The following is a 16,439-nucleotide window of genomic DNA, read 5'->3' on the forward strand; positions in this document are numbered from 1 at the left end:
TACCTAAGAGAGCTATCAAATCTTTCTAACTGTACATTATTAGATCAGAGACAAAATACTGTTAGGTAGACCTTGGGTTTGATGCCATATAACAATTTCCATGCTCTCTGGTGTCCAAGTTAACTAAGTAGGACTTCCTTACAAGTTCTAAGTAACTAGCTAAGAGAAAAGACAGATGTAATCAACAACCTAAACTTGTAATTCTCAATAACCACCAAAGTCAACAGGAAGGAAACGGGCATCAACAGGATAGGAAAGGGAACCTTCTCCTACTCTTTTCCCCCTTCTCTTCCCATATCACAGATTCTAGATGAGGTTGGGACCCAAGACAACCAGCTCAAAATGATCCAAATCAATTCCTTCGATAATAATTGGACAATATGGATCCAAAAGTATTCAAAGTTTACATAACTGAAGAAATGATAAAATGAAAGAAGCCATAAAATGATACATCAATTTTGTACAAGCAGTTCTAGGTAATGAACAAGCAGTTCTAGGAACCAGAGTCAAATATTCCCCCAGATTTTGCATTTAGGCAATCAATAAGCAGTCCTCTGTAATGCAGAGGCAAAAGCCCAAATCCCTGACCTTATTATCCATTACCAGGTAGATTTAAGTGTGACTTCTATGAAAGCAACTATAAAGATAATGGAATTCCAAAATTTAATTAATATGACATTAGATATGGAAATAGCTTCATGCAGAAGGTAGTCTAGATAGGCTACCTTGTTCAAGTTACTTTGCTTCTGAGCCACATAGCTCATCTGAAGTATGAGTTTAAGTACATCTGAGACGACCCCCCCTTCCAGAAGCACTCATCATAAAAGGAATAAGGCGAAATCAATAACTCCAACTAATCAAGAAGAAATTAGCAAAGAAACACTGAAGACATACCAAATTAATCATCCAATAGTTATCTGAATGTCTCTATGTGCCAGTCATTTTCTAGATATTATCTAGGGATATATCAGTAACTTAGAATTCGAGTCTGACCAGATGAATGTCATCAATGAAAAAGAGTTTGAAGAGCAAAATCAGTCAAAGCATCTAAACAAAATAAGTAAAACAAAAAGAAAACTATGCAGACAATGTAGAGCTATAACCTACAGAGCATCAATACAAAAAAGAATGATGAGGATGGGGTAACACCAGAGTATATAATTTCTGACCCAAAATGAAAACCGTAACTTACAGGAATTCCTAAAGCCAATATGCAAAAATTACAAAAGAATTCATTTCTACTGTATTGACATTTGGAGTCACTGCAGGAGGCTGGAGTTCAGAATGAAGTTCTATTTTACTTAAAGAAACTGAAAGGCAAAAATTCCAATGGCTTACAATACTGTAAGAAGGTATATTTTCTGTAACAACTCAATTCAGTACCCTGTAAGGCACAATAAATATGAAATTAGAGCTAGGAAGGGCAAAGAAATCAGTCCGATGTCCCTCACGCCTCACACAACATAAACTTCCGGTCAGTAGTAATCTCTAAGCACAATAGATGGCCAACAAATATTTGTTGATTTGTTAAAAAGGAAACATCCTAACAGCTAATGTTATTAGAGCCAGAACCATAACTCTAAAAAAGTTTTAAGTGATAATGGATATATTGTGTGTATACATAAAATTTTACAAGAAATCTCAGTCTCTCACAACTATTAATCTGGTATCTGAACTTTTCACTACGTTTGTGTCTGGATTTTTTGGCAGTGTGACTGACAAAACTAAATTCAAGATTACTGCCCCAAAATAGGGCACAAAACTCAAGAAGTCTCAATCCCCTCTTTCGCTACAAGGAATTGCAAAACTCTCTTAAACTGCACAGAATCATCTTCTGAGTTTATAAATGCCCAGTTCCCTCTCCAAACCTGCTCACTTATAACCTCCAGAGAACAAGGACCTAGGCAAATACATTTTCAAAAAGGTCCACAAGTGATCCTGACATACAACTGAGGTAGAAAATCACTGTTAGACAATAACTGAAAAATAGAAAGACAGTTATTGCCAAATACATGTATACTGAAGTCTGTTAGACCGGCACAGGTACATTAGAATACATTTAGGAAAAATATCTCAACTGTATACTTTTTCACACTTTACTCCTTAGAAGTGCATTATATTGGTTATTACTATATCCAACAGTAATAATTGAATAATAAATTCAAACTACAATATGCACATTATCAAATATTTTACGTCTTTTTTCCCCCTCAAGGACAGTATAGTCCTATTTTCTATGATACAATTTAACAGAAAAATCTTTGATAAATCTTGTGCCAAATTAAGATTTCTCAGATTTTACACTGGCATTAATACATTAAATAAAGGTATTACCAGTTCCCTCATTCCATAAAAGTAATCAATACAATGCCAAATGAAACCCTTAATTTTGAAGGGTTTTAAAAGATTTTTTGAAAATTAAACTGACTCTAAGCTAAATAAAACCCAGAATTCTCAAATTAAGATACTTCTATAGAAGTCCACGACATTATGTGTTCATTTTTGGTGATTTAAATAATTGGTAAAGAAATGCCTAGAAGGTTAAGCTACCTAACATTATTTTAAGCTTAACACAAACACTGGCTGAACTATCATCCTGAATATGTTGGGAGACACATGATGAGAAGAACCTATTTGCTGCAGATTCAGCAGCTATTTGCTGCAGCACCTTTCTTGGGAAACCAAGACATTCCCCAAATTGCAGACTAGTGTCATATTTTTAATATTCTGATCGAAAACTACTAAGTACAGGAAGCAAACCAAAAGTTCTAAACCGTTTTTAAAAAATAATAATCAGTACCATTTCATTAACAGCACAGTAGTTGAAGCACCACTGGTTGAGCCTTACAGACCTCAGTTCCTCATCTGTATACTGAAAATAGTACTATCTATACATAAGGTAATAAGCGGAAAATGTTTAACATAATGCTGGCACATAAAAAAATTCTCAATAAATGACATTCAGCGAATAACCGAAAATAGTTGAGAAAAAAAAAAATCCATCGTATTTGTCTACTTTAAAGCTCAATAAGGACAATAACTCAGTGGTTTTCAATTTACCTACAGTGCTTTTAAAATATATATTTGCCCAGGTCCCATATCAGACCAATTAATCAGTCTCTGGGAGTGGGACCCAGGCATCAGTATTTTTTTTAAATTCCCCCAAGTGATTCTGTTGTGTAATCAGAGTTGAGGGCCAATGTATTAACTCTTCCCTATGTGTTAAGACTCCCTCCACTAAAGAATTAGGCAAAAAAAAATGCCACAACTTTCAAAGACAAGGCTCCTGGAAGAACCAAATGAAAACTAAACCCCATTTTTTCAATTTTTGAAAAATTAAATTTCAAAACTCAGAAAATATATCACCAAGAGGGGAAATATAATGCAGGCTATCATAAAGGCTTTACTTTTAGAATTTAAAAAAAAAAAAAGCAAACCCCAACTAGGTCAATAGTCACAGATAAGATGATTCCCCGCCCGCTCCCCCCAGGTTATAGTCCAAAAAGCTGACAAGAGGACTAATCCCTTCAAACAACTTTCTTTAACCAGATTTAAACAATATTATTATATTATTGTCATTGGTTATAATATTAAAATTCTGACAATGAAGCATAAAAACTTAATTCAAAAGTTGACCTTTTGAAATAAGCTGAATGATTCCTGTTTCCAACTAAGAATCCAATGACTAGCAAATTCATAAAACATTCATTTTCAAAATCTACAAGCTGCATTAATACCACGTGAAAGAAGTATCACCTATGAGGAGATATCCACGAAATCTTCTTGAGATGTTAGAAAATTTATTTCAAGATCCTGGAAGAAAAAAATATCCAAAGTAAATCCTACCTGAACATTCCATTAATAAAAAAAAGAGGCAAAATCTGCCCTTCAAGTTACTTTCTGAAGAATTCAGATACTCACATGTACTGTTCTTGCTGTTTAGTACCCCTAGAAATTTTCTCTTTCAGAAATTACCAAGGTCAGCAAACAAAAGAACTGGCATGAGAACATAAAGGTAAACTAAGAATTACAACAGTTAAATGTCCGTGCAAAAAAAAAAAAAAGGAAAAAAGATAGGGAGAAAAATTGTATAGTCCAAAAGTCTATTTTCAAGTTAGGGAAAGCAAAACATACTAATATATCAATATATCACCCTTGGTCCACCAATTTCAAATACTTATGGTTTTCTCTCTACCCAAACTAATGGAACAATAAAGTTTAAAAGGTTAAAGTTACAAATATAATAAAGCACATGAGTATTACAATTGCAAAAACAAATGTTGACATCTTTGTATATTTATTTATGAACTTGGAAGGGCATTCGCTGAAACCAAAATGGCAGCCCACTGACTCAGTAGACCAGTGATATCTAAAAGGGAGCATTTGTAGTCTCTATTTTTAAAAGTTCAATCACACGGATTAAGAAAGCCAAGTTAGTCGTGGTTAACGAATCCTTACCATACAATCTATCAGTAAAAGTAGATAATGCGCTCCAAGAGAGGGTTTTAAGTACCTGCTGAAAAGTTTTCTTATCAACGTACCCCAGATTTTCCGACAAAAGTGAAGGTGTACGATGTCATATTGATTTTGAGCACTTCGGGCTTTCAGGTAAAAAAAAATTATACCTCCGCCAGAATAAAGCATGAGTATTTAACCTATAGTTACAACTCGCTCATTTTTGAAGAAATTACACACACCTGTAAAGTGCACGGTGAAAAAGCTAATTAACGTTTAACTAGAACTTTCAAACATGCTTAATATAACAAGATTCTATTGGAAATCTTAAAAACCCCCATGTAAATTCCCAGCGCCACAGAAACCCCTACAAATATCATAAAGCCCGAAATGCACCTGCTCTTTAACTTTTAACTTAATATTTCACAATGAATGAAAAACAAACGATTTATCAAGCCCGAAGTCCCACAATACTAGAATCCGCAGGCTTTGTCATTAACAAACTCGTACCTGCTAATATTTTTTTGCAGAAACAGTTAAAAATATAAAGGTGGTGGGTCCGAGCTAGGTTGGAAGCTATTTCTGCACCAAAACATCTCTCGCGGCTCTGGCCCGCAGTAAATTCAGGGGAGGCTAAGGAGGTGCAGGAGGCCAAGGTGGTGTAGGAGGCCGATAACCCGGTCCAGACTTCAGACCACAGGGCCCAGGAGCTGCGGGTTATCGCGGGAGGGTGGGGGAAGGAGGACAAGTCGTCGGGCCTGATAGCCAGGCGCAGCCGAGGCCTAGCTCTCCGGCTCCAAATCACTCCACCTCAGTAATGGCGTTTGGTGTCAAGTAGAACGAGACTGGGAGGGAGAGCGGTCGCGAGGGCGCCGGGCGGCCAGGCCTGGGGGCGCCTGGCCCCCGGCGCCGACCGGGCCCCGGGTGCGGAGGTGGGGGCTGCACGCCGCGCCCGGAGACTCCATCCTCCCCCTCGGCCCAGACAGGACGGGAAGGGGGAGGAGGGGGAGGGACGGAGCCGTCAGCCATTTTCCCTTACAGTCCAAAACACACAGACACGTTCCGGGACGCCGGCCCGGCCGGGAGCCGAGCCCCGAGCCGTGGACCGCGCCGGACGGGCTCGCCCAGCCCCAGGCGGAGGAGGGGGTGAGGGAAGCCCCCGGCCCAGCCGGCGGCCGAGGGCGGCCCCGCGCACTCGCACACCCCCCTCACCCTCCTCCCCTCACCTAGATCCAGCTGTTGGCCCCGGAAAAGCGCGTCGCCCCGCGCAGCCGGCTACTCACCGCACGACACAGGCTTCTCCTCAAAACCGGGGCAGGCGGAGGCGGAAGGTGGAAGGCGGCGGCACGGCTCAGTCCCGGGTCAAAGCCGACCCTGGGTGCATCCCAGGCACGGGACTGACGGGCGACCAAGTGTGCCGAGTGGCTGCAGAGGCCGGGCTCGAGGCTGCGGGCTTGAGGGCCAAAGAACTGCACGGGAGCGCCGGAATTTGCACCTCGCCGCGCACGCCCTGCAGCGGCGGTGGCCGCGGCCGCCTCCTCCTCAGCCGGCGCGGCCCTGTTCCCCCTTCTCCCCTCGGGCTGGGGCTCTCGCTGAGCTCAGACAAGCTCAGGGCGGTGCGTTTCTCCTGCGTCACCTCCTTCTGCTCCTCCTCCCACAACGGCGGCTTCACCTTCCTCTGGTCGCCCCCTCTGTCCCTGCTCCGGGCCTGCTCGCTTTGCAGCGCTTGGCTCCGCGCTCCCGGCGCCGAGCCGAGCACCGGGCGCTAAGGCGGCCGCCTCCCTGGAGAGAGGCGGCAGCGGCGGGCTCCGCGAGGCCCGTGAGCTGAGCGAGGCGGGGAGGGGCTCCGCGCGGCAGAGGCCCGGACTGGCCGGGTATGGGGAGGTTGCGGCTCCGGCGGCGGCGGAGACTAGCTTCCGCAGCCGCGGATGCCCGTCCTCGTCAATATGGCGGATCCGGCAAACCCCAAAAAAAAAAAAAAAAAAAACCGCTCGGCCAGTGGCGGCGGCGATAGCGGCGGCGGCAACAGCAGTGGTGGCGACGGCGGCAGCAGCGCGGCGGCGCAGACTCCCACTAGCCCCAGCACCGCCCAAAGCCCCGAGCCACCCCGCCCCGGCAAGCCCCGCCCCAGTGCCCGCCCCTCGACCCTCCCCCCTCCTCCACCGCCTTCCCCCTCCGCTCAGCGGCTCCCTCCGCTCCCTCTGCTTCCCTTCTACCTGGGGCGGCGGACCCGGGAGCGTGGCGCGTGCCACGGCCAAGTGAGGTCGGCCCAGAAGCTCCCAGAACGCGAAGTGGGATGGGGGAGGGGCGAATAATGCGGTAGAGGTTGTTCACATTCGCTTCGGGCCGCCCCCCCCCCCAGAGTCTCGCTGCCACCGGGAAATCTGTCCCACAGCCTTTGGCTCGAGAGCGTTGCGAGGGCAGTGGGGGGGGGGGAGAGGGGGGAATCGAGGGTGGGCCAAGATGGGGGCAGGGAGACCCAAAAGTACCCGGCCAACCACGCCGGAGCAGGAGCTGGGAGGTGGGGATTGGCAGAGTGTGTGGACACGACAGGGTTAATCGCGCGAGCCTCAAGCCGCGTCGCCTGGTTTGAGTTCGGCTGCTTGTTTTTGTTCCATTGTGAACCGTGGCCCCGCCGGCAAGTGCCCGGATGATGACGTCACCAGCCTCCCCCTTTTCCGGAATTGTTGGGGGAGGGGTAGCGAAACAAGGAGATGCCGAAACCCCTCGCTGGGCGGTCGTACTCCTGGGGGTCCCCGCTGCGCAGCTGACCCGCGTCACGCCCGTGAGCCCACTAGGCCCACGGGGCGGTGCAAGGTCTCCAAGACCTGGCCTGCTCGGAGCCGATAGGGGAAGGTGTGGCTATCTCTGGCGGTGGAGGGGGCGGGGGCATAGCGGGGCCTTCCCCCCACCCTATGAAGGAGGTGCCCTGAGAAATTCATTCACATGATCCTGCAGCATCACTACCTTAAAGCGCTTGGGCTTCTTTATAGTCTGACTGTGACTTAAGCACCCTTTGGCCATCGGAGCCCTTAAAACAGAGCAGGAAACAAAAATATCAAGTACCATGGACCACATAGCAAGCATAGAGTAATAAATGAGCAAGATCAGCCTCTTGCCAAATCAGCATAATTTAGTGGTAGACTCTCATGACATCCACTATGTCATGGACTTTTCTCATGTTTATATTACAAAGTGAACGTTATCAAGATAATCTCAATTAAATGGAGTGTTTAAAACAATGAAATACAATCTGCCTTGGATACCCAAATAAAAAGAAATTGTGTTCCTAATATACCACAGATTGCCTTTTCACTTAAAAATCCTATGGACACCAAATTCATAGCAAAACCCCATATGCAAAATCATAGCAAAACCCCACAAAACAAGATCATTGTATTTTGTATAGAACAGGGTTGGCTTTAGTTATGCTATAATTATAATAATTTAAAATACAGGGTTGTTAAAAAGGAATCCAAACTAAATTAGGATGACATGGAATGCCTTACTAGTATCTGAAATTAAAAATCCATCCTCTATACAGCACTAGACTGAACAAAAATGTCCTAATAAAGTTTCCGAGACACAAAACACATAGTCCTAATATTACAGCATACATTATCTTGTATTTGTGATTATTCTATGGATGGCTTGTCTTCTCTACTACCTTAAGGAGCAAATAAATAAAACTTTTAAAAGAAAAAAAAAATGTAGGCACAACCACCCATGTAAACTAGGTTTGCTGAGTGCATGGTGGTTTTATTTAATCCTCAGAACTCTGTGTTGTAGCCAGAACTTATTCTGCTATCATTGGTTAGATAAGGAAACAGAAAGGGTAAATGATTTGCCCAAGATCACCAGACAGGATTGGTTAAGTGTTGAGCACAGGTCTTTTTACCCTATCAAAAGTACACCTTTAACAAGGAAGTCCACTCTCACCAATTCTGGTTAACACTGTTGAGGTTCAAGGCAGGGTAAGGGAAAAAAAACGATATGCATCCAAGTAAGAAAGGAACAATTAACTACCTCTATTTGCAGGTGGCACAATCTTGTATAAAGAAAATCCTAGGGAGTTCATGATAAACTATTAGAACTAATGCATTTAGCAAGGTTGCAAAATCTAAGATCAATATTTTAAAGTCAAATCTATTTTTATAAAGTAGCAATAAATCTGAAAAGGAAATTAAAACAATTCCAATAGCACCAAAAAGAATAAAATACTTAAGACTAAATTTAACAAAAGAAGTGCAAAATTTGCACACTGAAAACTACAAAACATTGTTGAAAGTAATTAAAAATGGGAAATTTAAAACTATATGGAAAAACTATATTCAAGGATTGAAAGACTTAACTATTGTTAAGGTAGCAATAGTCTTTAAGTTGATCTGCATGATCAAACCAACCCCTAACAAAATTCCAGTAGGTTTTCCTACAATAAGTACATGAAAATATGCTGAAAATCACCAGTCATTAGGGAAATGAAAATCAAAACCATGCGATGCCCTTTCATACTCATTATGATGGCTATTATCAAAAAAGGGAAAATAACAAGTGTTAACAAAGATATTGAGAAGTTGGAACTCTTGTACATTTCTGGTGGAAATGTAAAATGGTACAGACACTCTGGGAAATAGTTTGGCAGTTCTACAAAAACCTAATTATAAAATTACCATATAACCCAGCAATTCCACTGTTAAGTATATACTCACAAGCGTTCAAAGCAGGGACTCAGATATTGAGGTCATCCGTGTTCATAGAAACATTATTCATAATAGTCAAAATGTGGAAACAGGGCTTCCCTGGTGGCGCAAGGGGTTAAGCACCACACTATGAAGCAATCCACAGCCTCTGCAGCATGAGTTCTATCCCCGGCAGGCCAGGGAGCAACCCACATGGCGAGGCAGACCTCTCCTGTCTCGCCCACTGCTCCCCTCAGCAGTGTATTTCGGTTGGTCTGCCTATTCTGTTCCCCATTCTGTCTCTGGTGGATCCTCTCACCCCACACATCTCTGGTCTGTACCCCAGCTCTTGTATGCATAAATAAATAAATCTTTCAAACTGTGGAAACAATCTAAATGTTCATCAACAGATGAGTAGAAAACAAAATGTGGCATAGGCACACATTGGAATATTATTCAGACTTAAAAATAAGTGAAATTCCAGTACATGCTATGGCACACATGGACATTGGAAACATTATTCCTAAGTGAAAGGAACCAGACACAAAAGGTCACATGTAGCATGAGTCCACTGATAGGAGGAACCTATAAGAGACAAATTCATAGAGACAGTAAATAGAACAGAATTTACCTGTGGGTTGGGGAGGAGGAAATGGGGAGTTATTATTTAATGGTTACTATGGTGTTTCTATTTAGGATATGAAAAAGTTCTGGAAATTGGGCCTCCCTGGCGGTGTAGGGGTTAAATGAGAGGGCTATCACACTATCACCCTTGTGGCCTGAGTTAGATCCTGACCAGGGAGCTAACCCACATGGCACTGCAGACCTGTTTTACACGCTACTGCCCTAAGCAGTGTATTTCAGTAGATCCACATGTTCTACTCCCCATTCTGTGTCTGTTCATCAACAGATGAGTAGAAAACAATATGTGGCATAGGCACACATTGGAATGTTATTATTTATTTCCCCACTTCTCTGTCCTAGACCCCACTTCTTGCATGCATAATAAATAAACCTTTTTTTTTAAAAAAAAAGGAAAAAGAGCTATGGAAAGTGGTGATGGTTGCACAGCATTGTGAATATACTTCAAGCCAATAAATGGTACACTAGAAATAGTTAAAATAATTTTGTTATATATTTTGCCACAATTTTTCAAATGTGGAAAAAATTCAATTTCATATTATTTAGCCTATAAGTTAGAGTCCCAACAGCAGTTCTAAGGGGGACTTAGTGTATCAAGTCAAGCTCATGAGGAACTCTCTCCTTCACATGCTCTGTGGTGCTACCCAGTGTGCACCCTGGCTGTCTGTCAGGTGGGTGTGGCCTACAGAACTACCCATTTATGATACCTTCCACTAAATAATGGAATATGAAATGAATAGTTCTGGGTTAAAAGAAATAGATTCAATGCCACAGTGTAAAAACTTAAAGTCAACATAGTTCAGGCCTTCCTTTTTATTTCCTTTGTTTTGGTTTCTCTTTTATAACACCTGTCCTTTAGCTTTTGAAACTACTTTTTTTCACTTCCTGGTTCTTCATTGGTAGGGTAAAACCTTTTTTTCACAAAATCTCCCTTTGCATTCTTATTTTTCACCCAGAAATGCATGATAAATATAATCATTGTTTAGTAGGACATAATTACCTGGGTAAGTTAATGTTATTTAATAATTTCAAAGTGTTCTACAGTCAAGGGGTTAATGCTTCATACCTTCTGGGTTAATGGTCAAGCTAATACAAAAAAGGAGGAAGCTTTGATTATATGTCCCTATGAGACAATTGACATTTAAGTGGAATTAGAAAATTCTACGATGACTTAGTATTTTTAATATAAAAATAAGATAACGAAGGGGCCTCCCTGGTGGCACAGGGATTAAAGTCTAAGTGCTCTCAAGCTATCACCAGCAACTGAGGCATAAGGGCCAGGGAGCTAACCCACATGGCCAGCAGACCTCTCCTGTCTGCCCGATGCTCCCCTCAGCAGTGTATTTCAGTAGATCCTCTTGTTCTGCTCCCCACTCTGTCTCTGGTGAATCCTCTCACACACACACATACACAAATACACACACATGCACACACCACTGGCCTACACCCCAGCTCTTGTATACATAAATAGAAATAATTTTTTTTTAAAAATAAGACAACTAAGAATCAAAGTAAATGGTCCAATTTCATGTTCTGTCATAACAGGCAAAGGACAAAGCCAAGGAGAACAAGGTACAATATAACAGACTATTGCTCATGGATATTCAATAGAATTTTAGACACCAGCACCTTAAAAAGACTGCCCATCCTGCCCTGAGAGAACCTTTCTGACACTGACCCATTCTTAGCCAAGGAATACTGTGCAAAGTCCAGGGTATTCCTTCCTTTTACTCTAGAGTTTTGGGTGGTTGGAGTTTCATTTAAATTTTGAAGGGTTCTAATATATATAAGCAACCACAGTGCAAAATTATCTGACCCTTTTAATTCGATTTCACTAGCACAGACTTGCTTACTTCATTTAGGCTTCAGTACTGTACCTATTTTCCCATATTGGAGAATAATATCAATGCCTCCTGAGAAGCTTGAATCTTCCTATCACCAGTTTGTGGTGCAGGTGGATGAATTGCCTCAGTACAACTTGGGGTAGCTAATTATGCCTCATTCCTGACCCTAAGCTAGTTCCAGTGAACGCAGAGATCCTTCAAACTGGTATTCGTAGTTCCATCCACAAGATTCCAAAATTCTCAGATCTTACCTAGCAAAAACATGTCTCATGACTTAAGTGTGGACAACAAAATCAACTTGATTTTCTCAACCATTTTCACAATCAAAACTGTACTGCAGTCAACCAAAATGACCATTTGGTAACTTAAATCAGAAATCAAGTCAAAATCTCACTACATTCTCTCTGCATGATTGCAGCCCAATGAAGCTTCAGCTCTACCTTGGTTCTAACTTAGCCATCCCTCCTATTTCTTCCTGGCCAGCCTAGAAGTTTTGTAAAAAGGCAAATTTTCAACCAACTTTTCCTCTTGTTATAGTCTCTTCAAAGTCTACTGTAACTTGGAAATATTATTGTTTCTCTGAGAAAAAAAGTAAAATCTTATAAGTTTACAAATATGCTTATTTGCTACTATTCATACACCACAACATTAATTTGTCTACACTAACTTATAACATGGTAAGCCATATGGAAAATGTGTAGAATTTCATGCTTGTTCTGTCATTGGGGAAGACAGGAAAAAAGACATTGGTCAAATCAACAGTATAACCAAAATTATATAGAGACTTATTTAAAATCTAGTCTATTAATACAGTTGTTTTGAACATTTTTGAAAAGTTGTTAAAATACTAAACTCCTAAATCATTTTTAATAATTAAAGTAGCTTCTTTAAGGCATCCAGAACCAGCAGAATAACCCAAGGGATCCTCAAGAAAATAGGGTACAGGGCTACACCCAAGTAACTGTCATAGGCTATAAAAGGTTGACATTCACATTCTTTAAGATTTCTAAAACAGAATTTATATGGTAGGATGGATGAATACATGGATGGATGGATGGGTGGATGGATGGATGGACGGAATATATTCTGCAATTCAAACTTTTCACACTTGAGATCTTAGCCAAAAGGCCGAGAAGCGATTCAAACTTTCCACAAATAGAAAAGAGGCTAACTTTTCACCAAAATTGCTGAAGTTTTTTGTTGTTGTTTTATATTCTAAACGTTGCATTTTTTTTTTAAAGACTCATTTCTATTTATGCATGCAAGAACTGGGGTCTAGGCTAGAGGTACGGGGGTGAGAGTATTCACTAGAGACAGAATGGGGAGCAGAACAGGCAGATCTACTGAAATACACTGCTGAGGGGACCAGTGGAGACAAGAGACAAGCAGTAGAGACAAGAGAGGTCTGCTGTGCCTTGTGGGTTAGCTCCCTGGCTGGGGTTTGAACTCAGGCTGCAGTAGCTGGGAATAGCTTAATAGGTCTGAGACTTTAACCCCTGCACCACCAGGGAGGCCCTAAACATTGCATTTCTGACTGTTAGAAACAACTATACTTTTTTGACTCTTAGATATCCTTTTGTTCTCTCATTCTTTTAGGTAAGATTCATTGTTTTTAGAAAAATATGCAAATGGTGATTTGTCAACTATTTAGCATCAATTCTCTCCCTTCTTTACATTTTTGGGCTAATTTCAGTTCTTACTTCTTTTGGGAATACAGAGAACATCATCACTCCACTCTTGGATTTGCAGGCTCAGGTGGCTGTGTGCAGAAGGTACTATTGTTTGTGGCTACATTGCTCACTGACAGTTTGCTCACTTCCCAAATCAATCAGTTTTTTCTGCTTGGTCAAGTCCTTCAAAAAACATGGGATTGCATTTCAAAATAGTAATGTCTGATAGCTTTTAAATATGTGCCAGAAATTGTAGTGTAAAAGTTACTCTAATGAACAGAAACAGGCATGATCCAAGCACCATTTTTGTGAAAGAACTTTTAACAGTTTCCCTAATCTGAACACCAGAAGCTTAAACAATACAACCTGTTTTTGTGAGACAAACAAAAGACATTACTGTAAATGTAGTATGATATTACAAAATGTCTGACGAATAAGGGAGGAATTTTCTTTACTTCCGCTGCCAAAACCAACGACCACTATCATTTATGTATATTTCCTTCTCTATTTTTTTTAAGATTTATTTACTTATGCATACAAGAGCTAAGGTGAAGGCCAGAGGTGCAGGGGAGAGGGGGATGAAAGTGGGGGTGAGAGGATTCACTAGAGACAGAATGGGAAGCAAAACAGTCTGGATCTACTGAAATGCACTGCTGAGAGGTGCAATGGATGAGAAAGGAGAGGTCTGCTACACCATGTGGGTTAGCTCCCTGCCCAGGGATCAAACTCATGCTGTAGTGGCTGTGGATTGCTTCATAGGGGTGAGACTTAACCCCTTGCGCCACCAGTCCGTTCCTATTTTTATAAGACTAGCCCGTTGAAAAAATTATACAAGTAGTATAAGCAAATTAAGGAAATCTGAAAAAATGAGAAACAAATAAAATAACCCCCACAATGCTAAAATGTAATTGCTGTAATATTGGTATATTTCCCACAAATATTTAAAAATTGCATTTTCTGTATGTATTTTGAATAGCAGGTGTGATACACATACTTTTTTAAAACAAGCATTTGTTAGCTTGCTACCAAATATTAGCATGCTATTTATTTTCTGCACCTTGCATTTTTTCACTTAACTATTTTATAGATCTTTCCATATTAGGGTATCTAGAGCTGACTTTTTTGATTACAGAGTATTGCATTGGGCAGATGCAGCATAATTGGATAGCCAACCCTTTACTGATGTACATTTGGCATGTTTTTAATCTTTTGCTATTATAAGAAAATGCTGACTTCCAGTTTCTAGTCCAACATGTAAGGAGCTTTGAAGTCATCACTCTCACCCTCACAACAAGATAAAAGCTCAACAGACTGAAAATCAACAACTCCTCTTAGATCCATGAGAAAATTGAGGTCACGGGCTAACTGCTGTCCCCCGAATTGGAGAGACAGGCGAATACAGAGAATCGCAGCTTAACAGAGCAGAAGCCTCAGAACACAAGCCCACAGCTGAACCTAGTATCAGGATAAGGAAACTTAAATGGAAATTAATGAATCACTGAAGGCTCAGTGTGGAAAAGTTAGGGAGTTAAGAACTCTAGGAGGGGGCCAGTCTTAGGAGAGCACAATAATTTTATAAGTTTTAGCTCTAGGAGTCCCACCAGATTCTAAGAGTGTAACCTGGAGAAAAATCCCAGCAGGGAAGGGAGGAATGTAATGATTTTAAAATATGCCCAGAGCATTCTTTTCTTCTTAACAAAGGCCTGCCCTCAAGGGAAACTATTTTAGGGTGCTTAACAAAACTTTGGGTGTTGCCACAACCTATCCTGGGGATGGGGGGTGAGGGTAGTGGCATTCTGGTTGTCTTTCACAAGGGGGAAGGAAAATACACAAATCAAGCCCCCTCTAGTCTTCCTGTCTCACCTAAAGAGGAGGCGAGGGAAGGAATGAGAAGCACCTGTGAAGGTGACACCTAATGACAGGACTACAGAATGCTTCCCACCCCCCACTAATTACCACCACATCACTAAAGGGCTATTTACCACAGTTTCCTTTCCCCAATACATCATGTCTATCTTTCAACTAAGAATTACAAGGCACACCAAAAGGCAAAGAAAGTTTGACGAAACACAGCAAGCATCAGATTTAGACTCAGATATGACAGAGATGCTGGAATTTAAACCAGGAATTTTTAAAAATCTGTGATTAATATGCTAAGAGCTCTAGTGGGAAAAGTGGACAACATGTAACAACAGATGGTTAATGTAAGCAAAAAATTGGAAACTCTAAGAAAGAATCAAAAGAAAATGCTTAAAATAAAAATAACAGAAATGAAGAATGCCTTTGATGTGCTTATCAGTAGACCAGATACAGCAAAGGAGAGAATAAGTGAGCTTGAATATATGTCAGCAGAAACTTCCAAAACTGAAATGCAAAGAGGAAAAAAGAATGAAAAAGACAGAACAGAATATCCAAGAACTATGGGGCAAATACAAAAGCTGTAACAACACATACTGGGAATAACAGAAGAAGAAGAAAGAGAAAAAGGAACCGAAAAATATTTGAAGTAGTAATGGTTAAGCTTTCTAAGCTTAGGATGCTAACAGAATACCCAAGTGGGATAAATACCAAAAAAATCTATACCTAGGTATGTCAGAAAGCCAGACAATGAGAAAGTCTTGAAAGAAGCAGAGGAGGGCATGCCTTACCTACAGAGGAGCAAAAATAAGAATTATATTGGAGTTCTCGTTAGAAACCAAGCAAATGGAGTTAACTATTTAAAATGTTGAAAGAAGGGCCTCCCTGGTGGTGTAAATGGTCAAGCCTCGGTGCTATCAAGCTATTACCACTGTGGCCTGAACTCGATCCCCAGCCAGGGAGCTAACCCACATAGGGCACAGCAGACCTCTCCTGCCTCGCCCACTGCTACCCTCAGCAGTGTATTTGAGTAGATCTGCCTGTTCTGCCCCCTACTCTGTCTCTGGTGAATCCTCTTACCCACCCACCCCCGCCATCCCCCCTCACCTCAGGCCTACAACCCAGTTCTTGTATGCATAAATAAATAAAAATAAAAATCTTTAAAAGCTTTGAAAGAAAAAGTCACCAACGTACAATTCTTTATGCAAATAATTCTTCTTAAGTAAGAGGCACTACATACTTTCTCAAACAAAGAAAAACTGAGCAGATTTGTTGCCAGTAGACGTGCCTTG

General features: G+C 41.4%; 1 protein-coding gene across 4 annotated transcripts in view; it reads right to left on the minus strand.

Annotated features, from left to right (window-relative positions):
- Positions 1-6,853, minus strand: part of USP9X (ubiquitin specific peptidase 9 X-linked) — a 128,273-nt gene extending 121,420 nt beyond the window's left edge. For 2 of the 4 annotated variants that reach the window (XM_037512515.2, XM_037512512.2), the window contains exon 1: positions 5,739-6,236. The gene's annotated coding sequence lies outside the window, so the exon portion shown is untranslated. Of the gene's footprint in view, positions 1-3,756; positions 3,814-5,738; positions 6,237-6,671 lie in introns of those variants that run through there. The other 2 variants (XM_054695769.1, XM_037512513.2) reach the window with 2 other exon arrangements.
- Between the last annotated feature and the right edge of the window lie 9,586 nt (positions 6,854-16,439).

Source organism: Talpa occidentalis, unplaced genomic scaffold, assembly GCF_014898055.3.
Source record: "Talpa occidentalis isolate TD23 unplaced genomic scaffold, MPIMG_talOcc4v2.1 talOcc4.15, whole genome shotgun sequence".
Lineage (NCBI taxonomy): Eukaryota > Metazoa > Chordata > Mammalia > Eulipotyphla > Talpidae > Talpa > Talpa occidentalis.